The following is an 8,492-nucleotide window of genomic DNA, read 5'->3' as shown; positions in this document are numbered from 1 at the left end:
GGTATTACAAACTTCCTGTTTTAGAGCCACGGGGACTGAGGCCTAGAGGGGCTTCCAGGGAATTGTTTGTGCTGCCTCATCAGGTCAGTGGTGGGCTTGGGTTTGAACTCAAGTCTCTTGCTCAAGGGCTTTTCCTGCTGCATGTCTGGGCCTCAGGCTGAGTCTCAGGACTGAGACCTGCAAAGCGATGGGCATCTGGGAAGCCATGGCCGGTGCTCTGTGCACACTGCCGTAGTTGTCACACTAACACTGCAAAAGAACTCATGTGCTCTTGGTTTTCAGCTCAATAAATGGAGGCTCAGAAGAAATGAAATTGCTTGTCTGAGTCCTCACAACCAAGAAATGGCACCAGCTTTTGGATCCAGGCTTGTCTGGAGCTGTGCACTGAATGTTTATGGCCCCCTAGAATTCATATGTTGAAGCCTAACTCCCAATGCGAGGTTGTTCGGAGGGGGTACCATTAGGAGGTGATTAGGTCATGAGTGGGGGAGCCCTCAGGATGGGATTAGTGCCCTTATACAAAGAGGTTCCATGGAGTTTTCTTCCTCTCTCTCTCCTCTCCACCCTGGGAGAAGACAGCTCTCTGCAAACCACAAATCTGGCCCTCAGGAAACACTGGATCTGCCAGCACCTTGACCTCAGACTTCCAGCATCCAGAAGTAGGAGAAGTGTTTGCTGTTGAAGCCACCCAGTTCCCCCTCTGCACCCACCCTGCTGTGCAGTCTCCTCAGCCTGTGCTGCGGACCAGCCTGGTGGACTCCACTGGAAGCCCACGGCTCTCAGTACAGTGTCTGTAAAAACCAGAACCAACCAAGGCATGGAACACTGTGGATACCTCCAGTCTGACTGCTCCCCACTTTGCCTGGGTGACCCTGTGCTGGTGCAGGCTCCCCTGAATGGTGGTCTCCTCCCAGTGTGGGGTGAAAGCCTCTGCCCTTAGGGTCTCTTGACTCATCTTATTCATCTCCTCCACTCCCATCACTGTGTGCCTCCTTCCCACATCCCTGATGCAGGGAAGGGCAGGGTAGCCCCCTCCTCTTTCTGCCTGTCTTTCTTCATTATGCCTTCACGGCCCGGTCTACACAGGTTGGCTGAGGGCCAGCCCAAGGAACCAAGAAAAATCTCCTCTCTCACAAAGCGTTGTGCCTTGTTCTGTTGCAAAGTTCTATTTTGAATGTTAGAATTGAAATATAATCCCCTTCCTTCCGTAACAAATTCTCATCTTCCCCGAAGCAAATTGTTCATGCAGTCCAAAGAGAGAGAAGGCCAGGTACTCTGTAGGAGTAAAAAGAGAAATTCATTAATATTTAGCCAAACATTTATCCTTCTATTTATTTATTTACTTGCTCACTCATTTATTAACTCATGTTCACCATTTAAAGATTACAAAATACTGATAAGTATTTAATGTGTTGTATTCCAGACTTTTCCTCAGTGCCTTGTATACAAGTCTGTTTTCCACAAAATGAGATTATGCTCTACATATCGATTTAAAGCTCACTTTTTGCAGTGAGTGAACAATTTTGGACTCTAGGAACATCTTGCCCATCTAGTAGACTTCTTCACTCTTCTTCCTGGCTGCTGAGTCTTCCATTTTTTTCTCTTTAAGAGTGCTGTCACTTATTCAATCAATCCTTTATTGTTGGACCGATCACATATCTGAATGTTGTTGGGCTGCAGCACAGGTGTTCTGCGATTTGGAAAAACCCATTCTTTCTCCTCCCACCTGTATGGCGAATGGTTCTGCTATAACCAACCAGAATAATGAGATAAACATCTGGATATTTGAAATAGTGTCTGATGTTAAGTGGACAGAAAGACCACCCGCAAAATACAGAAGTTTTCCTTTCACCCAGATGTGTTTTTCCAGATATTTGGAATCTCGTAGAAGGCATCCCAGACAGGCCACTCCCCTCTTTTTTTGGTTTCTTGGACTTCTCCATCAATTTCTTGGATTAGGGGTTTTTTCTGTTTCTACTCGTTCTTGCTTTGTGACGTTCTAGAAATTCTGGGTGCATCTTTTTATCTCATCCCAGGGTGTGTTCTGTTGTTTATGATTCCTCCTTGTGGTAGCTGAGACTTCAAGAGTTTCTTTCTCAACTTTTTATCTTGAAAATCTTTAATTAGACAGGAAAGTTGAACAAATGGCACAATGAATATATATGTAATATATAATATATTATGTAATATATATTATATATTATATTTTATATTATATATTTTTATAATATTAAATATATTATATAATTTAAATATAATATTAAATATATAAAAATATATTAAATATAATAAAATATATTTTATTATATTATATATTTTTTATTATATTTATATATTATAATAATTATAATATATAATATATTATATATATTATATTATATATGTATACACGCACACACATGCTCATGATTTAGATCAAACTTTGTTTCCATGATCTGTTTCTGTATGACAAACCACTCCAAGTGCAATGGCATAAAAACCACAGTTTCTCATTTCTCACGATTCTATGGGTCGACTGGGTGATAATTCTGCTTTACGTGGCATTGGCTGGGGCACTGGGATGGCTGGAATGTCCAAAATGTTCTTACATGGCTAGGAGTTCAGAGCTCATGGCTCTCTCCATGTGGCTGTTTGGGCTTCTCTGCAGCATAGTGGCTGGGTTCCAAGAAGAAACGGACCAAGACACAAAGCAGAAACCACAAAGGCATTTTATGACCTCACCTTGGAAGGCACATAGCATCCCCTGACACTTTTGTTCACAAGGCCTGTCCAGATCCAACGGTGGGGAGCTCCATCTCTTGACAGAGGTCGGGTGGAGGGAGTGGGGAAGGAACAAGCGGCAAAGTCACGGAGCAAAACGTCATGTAGAAGCGGGGATGTTGTTACCTTGGAAATGTAATCTACTACAGCTTTTCCTCTGGCTACAAAAATGTACATTCCTCCCATCTGCAAAAACTCATTCACTTCCTCCCCTAAAAGTCTCATCCCCTTACAGTGTCACTCTGAGGCTGTCAGGTGTGGCTCCTCCACACAGGGTCCTGGGAACTAAAGGACATAGACCCAGCATGCCATGGGGAGACAGGGACAGAATAGCTGCAACAGATAGTCCTGCCCAAAAGGAGGGCATTTCACACTATGAGTGCTCCTGTCCCTGTTGATCCTGCATAAAAACAAATAAACAAGAAGGGTCGGCTGGGAATGGTGGCTCATGCCTGTAATCCCAGCACTTTGGGAGGCTGAGGCTGGCGGATCACAAGGTCAGGAGTTTGAGACCAGCCTGGCCAATATAGTGAAACCCGTCTCTACTAAAAATACAAAAAAGTTAGCCGGGCGTGGTAGTGGGTGCCTGTAATCCCAGCTACTCAGGAGGCTGAGGCAGGAGAATGGCGTGAACCCGGGAGGCAGAGCTTGCAGTAAGCCGAGATTGCACCGCTGCACTCCAGCCTGGGTGACAGAGCGAGACTTCATCTCAGAAAAAACAAAAAGACGGGTCATTTTTGAGTCATGAGCACCGATGTGGTAGCTTTGTGCCAACGTGAATTTAGGGTGCAAAAGTTATATCACATGTTGTATTATTATATATACTAAAATAGCTTTTATTTGTCAATGACTGCTGGATTTCTAAATCCAATGGACAATTCCCAATCTTCATTTTATTGGACTTCGCAATACACAAGGCTGATATTCATATATATATCATGTGTATATATATATATATATAAATGAGGTGAAAAAAACTCCAGCTAGGTATCTACACAGGAAAAATAGATGGTTAACAACAGTTCTCCATGGTTTCCAGGCTGTGAGGACTGTCTAAGCATCTCCCAGAGTAAGAAGGTCGCCATGGTGAATTTACCATTTAACACATCAGATTCCAGTGGTCTCTGTACATGACACTTATTTTCTTCATGAAGTGGACCTTGAGTGTGGCAAATGGCCCCAGATCATCCTGTACAACCTCCTCGTTCTGTAGACAAAGGGAACTGAAGGTCTGTGAATGACAGACCATTGGTCAAGGTCCCACAGTGACTTAGTGGCAGAGCCGGGGCATCCTCTAGCTTCTCATACAATAATCTACTGTCTTGGATAGTTGCTCGTTCTCCATTCTGTGCATACCTACAAGGTGTCTGCTGTGGGGCAGCTACTGTGTCAGGCATGAGGACTACAGAGAGAAACATATGTACTCTATGCTCGGAAAATGCTTAGAGTTCCAGCAAGTGACACACCCGAAGAGGAGCGGCTTTAGTTCAAACCATGTGGATGCCGAGTCTCTTGGAAGGTTTTCCTCTTAGGAATCGGTGTTAATGGCATCATTTTCAAGACTTTGCAGGCTCCTGATTCTTGAAGGGGCGTCAAGATGTGGACAGTTGGCACGGTTCCACCGAGGTTAGCCATGAGCAGCAGGAATAGGGTAGGTGGGGGCACATTCTGCCACGTTGACCACGGCCTCTGTAAAGTGAATTAGGGGCAATTGCCAAGTGGACCAGCATCTGCTTCAGCATCTTGAGAAAGCTGAAAATAAAAATTGATGTGTATAAAATGAGGCTGTTGAGTGAACCATAGGTAATTGCAATCTGAGTTCAGGTTGCTGCAACTATCCTGAACGGCTCAGAAAGCAGGCACTTTTCACCACATACAGTTTCTGTGTCCTCGGCTCCTGCTCCAGGGGTAGTTTCTGGCTTGTTAAATGACACTGCTAGACATCCCCCAGAATTTAATTTTAATATCACCTCCTCCTCCTTTGCTTAACGTACACCCATTTATGTTCTGCTATTTCAGAGAAAGGAACTTATAATAATTATGTTTTAGAAATGGGAACAAGAAACTAGCAGATGCAAGTTTAGTGAATATTGAGTTTTAAACTTGTCTGGCTGTGATTTGTGGCCATGTCATGGCAAATATTTTTCAATGTCACTGCCTTAGCCAGTGCTGTCACTAAGGCAGTCAGCTGGGGAATAGAGGGCCGAACACTATGATCTCAATATTAATGGGAGCTGTTGAAAGTGGCAAAGGTGATAAAGTATTGTTTAGTTATTGGTGCCATACTTTGGCTGCGGGACATTATTATAAAAACGCAGTCTGTTTTTGTCAGATTTCAATCATGGCTTCAATAACACGTTTAGAAACTTGGAGTATAGGAGACCACAAAACAATGATTTTTTTCCCCCCTTAAACTAAAGGACGTTAGATTGCAATCTGAAGAAGTGAGGTTTGAAATTTGGATCTTACTTTATTATTTTTTCTCCAAATTATTCAGTGATAGGACATCCTTGCTTGATTTCCAGATAGTCAGATGGGTTTGATGTGGCTTAAAGAAGTTGGGAAATTGATACAATCTCTTCCTTTGAACTCTCGATAGGGCGAGATTCCTGCTGGTTGTGCAAAGACCAGACCTAGTTCTGTGGACAGAGTCATGGATCACCCTTTCCCCCACCTCCCTGGACCAGTCCAGGAAGAGAGAGTTATGCAAAGTGTATAATACTTTAAAAAATAATATCCTGTTTTGCAAAATTGCATTTCATTCAGGAGATAACAGGATTTCCCATCTCAGCCGCAACCCTGCAGAGAAAGCGAATGAACGCTTTGGTGGAGGAGGCTGTCCCTGTCATTAACAGTGCCTGGGTTTAAACTTATAATTAAAATAACCTTTAAAATTCAATTTTTATAGATGGAGGAGATAACTTGATTTGAAACCCTTCAATGCACACATTTTATGTAGCACTCACCCAAATCCAATGGTACCATAGAAAAACGGGAACATAAAACTCAATGATGAGAGTTTATATAGCTTTTAAATATCAAGCTGTCAGGCTTTGTGCCGGTAGAAATATTGTAATTGGACAAGAGTAAAGAAAAAGAGTTTACATTAGCATTGAGGGTTTTTGAGTGAATTCAGACCAAGCAGAATATAATAGAAACCCCTTTAAAAGAAAGAGGAGAGAAAAACTCGAGGTCCAAGCATAGTCTGACCTTCCTTTCAGAGGAGATCTGCTTGATAAAACAGACACAACCCCAATAAAATACTAACAATAGAAAAAAGTAAATAGAAATCATATTAAGCAGTGGCGATATTGCCTGAATTGAAACAAAAATTAGGTATAATAGCCTTGGCGGGTTTTAATATGGTCCCCAATCACATCACAATACGAAGCATATCATGGTGTTGCTAAATAATGTTTATCATCTTGAAATCTCCCTGCCTGGTAGACAACTTGCATTATTTGAGGTTTGTGGGGTTTTTTTTTTAAAGAACTCATAAATATTTAATGTCCAGGATCAAGAATGGGGCTGGGGGAGGGGACATGTCTCTCGAAACAGTAATGTTTCTCTGTGTGACAGGCCCTGGCATTGTCTGGAACTAAGGCTTGGCCCTGGTGTGAAGCATTGGGATGAGGAGTTTGTCCCTCTAATGATCTAGAGCCACCTGGTACCAGGGTTACAGAGAGGATCCCAGATAGCAGGGCAGCCTGCCCCAGATGCACTCACACCTGTCTGCTATGCCTGGGCAGGGCTCGTCTTGGGTGACTTTTTCCCTTGTGCATTGTGGAGCACAGGGCTACAGAGGGAAAAGAAGTGGGCCAATGGGTTCCTGTTGGTCATATCCTAATGCAATTCTGAATTCCAGGAGCTGGTGGGAACATTGGCCTTCCAGCTGGCTGTCCATCTCCTCGACTGGTCAACCAGCCAGTGTCTCTTTATTGAGGGCCTTCAAGGGGCCAGGCATAGAATCCTCAATGTTGTTTTCTGTTGCTTGTAAGATTCTTAAGGGAATATTTTCAACCTTTTCTGAAGTTTCAGAAGCCTGTGTTTTCTTCAGGATCAATGCTGCATGCATTCAATAAGAGTTTGGAATCCGGTCTTTTTTAGACTTTTTGGCCCAGGGTGGGAAGAGAGGCGAGCCAGAGAAGGCAACTAGCGCATGTGCTGTTTCCTCAAAATACCTGCGATTCATTTGTTTAAAATCTCAGTGACTCTCCAATTCAATTCTACACCATTCATTCATTTGTTCACTCCACAAATATTTATTGAGAACCTACAGTATGCCAGGCACTATTCCAGGCTCTAGGGGTACGATATTGACCAACCCAGCACGTTTGCTGTCGTCCCAGAGCTAGTATATTGACTGAATTGAAACAAAAATTAGGTATAATAGCCTTGGCGGGTTTTAATATGGTCCCCAATCACATCACAATACGAAGCATATCATGGTGTTGCTAAATAATGTTTATCATCTTGAAATCTCCCTGCCTGGTAGACAACTTGCAATTATCCATGTCAGTGGATATGCACATCACTTGAAATCTGGGCCCCCTTAAGAGACAGAGAGGTGAGATGCAAAATACCTTTTTGGGAACAGTGTCTGGTTTGGGCTCAGAAGCACCTTGACTCATGCAGGATTTATACCAGTCGTTCATACAAGAGCCAACAGCCACTGTGCTCATACAGGTCTTCCCCACCAGACCTCAGCATCCTCCTGGGGAAGGGGACCAGAACAGGGGAGCATCCTCATTGGTCCTGGGCCTTTCTCTCTGTGTCCATTTGCTAACTTCCCCTACAGCCGTCTCAGGTGGACGCGACTGCCACATCTTTGAACATGGGCACATTTACTTACATAGGTGCACAGAGCCTGACACGCTCCCTTCTGAGTCCCAGCATGATTTCTCCATCCTGTCAATTGCCCCAGAAGGTGGACCTGAGCCAACAGCACTGCATTCCTGTCTGCACAACAACAGGGATGGTCTCAGGAGGATAATGAAGAGGAAGATTTGGTTTGCCCTGGGCCTGGGTCACCATATAGGGTCTGCTACCTGCTGTGTCTCTGGGTCCCATGCTCCTTGGGAAGCCAGCTGTGGTTGTCATGACAGCAGCCAACCCCGGAGTTCCCACAGCATGGAGTCTGGCCAATCTCAGAGTTGCCAACCTTTCCCTGTCTACCAGACCATGGAGGTCCAGCCATACACTTCATGTGGCTCAACCGATTAGCAAGTGAGAACTGGCAGGTGACTTAGAGAGCCTGCTCTAGGTCTAGAAACCATCACATAGACCACGAAGAAACTCACTGTGGTCCTCAGAGTCAAGGGCCTGAGACACTATCATCTCACCAGCAGACATTCAAGTTTGATCTTCCTTTCTGAGGTCAGAGGCTGAATCTGGAAGACCATGACAAGAGTGAGGACTCAAGGAGTAGCAACAACTGACGGGCTGGCACGTGGCATGCTCAGGGCTGCGCCGGGGATTGTGGGGCCCTGTCACCTCTATGAAATGGGTGCTGCAGGCTGGGCACACCTGTAATCCCAGCATTTTGGGAGGCCGAGGCAGGTGGATCACGAGGTCAGGAGATGGAGGCCATCCTGGCCAACATGGTGAAACCCCGTCTCTACTAAAAATACACAGATTAGCTGGGCATAGTGGCAGATGCTTGTAATCCCAGCTACTCAGGAGACTGAGGCAGGAGAATTGCTTGAACCCAGGAGGCAGAGGTTACAGTGAGC

The sequence above is a fragment of the Colobus angolensis genome, unplaced genomic scaffold (genome assembly GCF_000951035.1).
Source record: "Colobus angolensis palliatus isolate OR3802 unplaced genomic scaffold, Cang.pa_1.0 Scaffold85, whole genome shotgun sequence".
Taxonomy (NCBI): Eukaryota; Metazoa; Chordata; class Mammalia; order Primates; family Cercopithecidae; genus Colobus; species Colobus angolensis.
Note: the sequence above shows the minus strand (reverse complement) of the source record.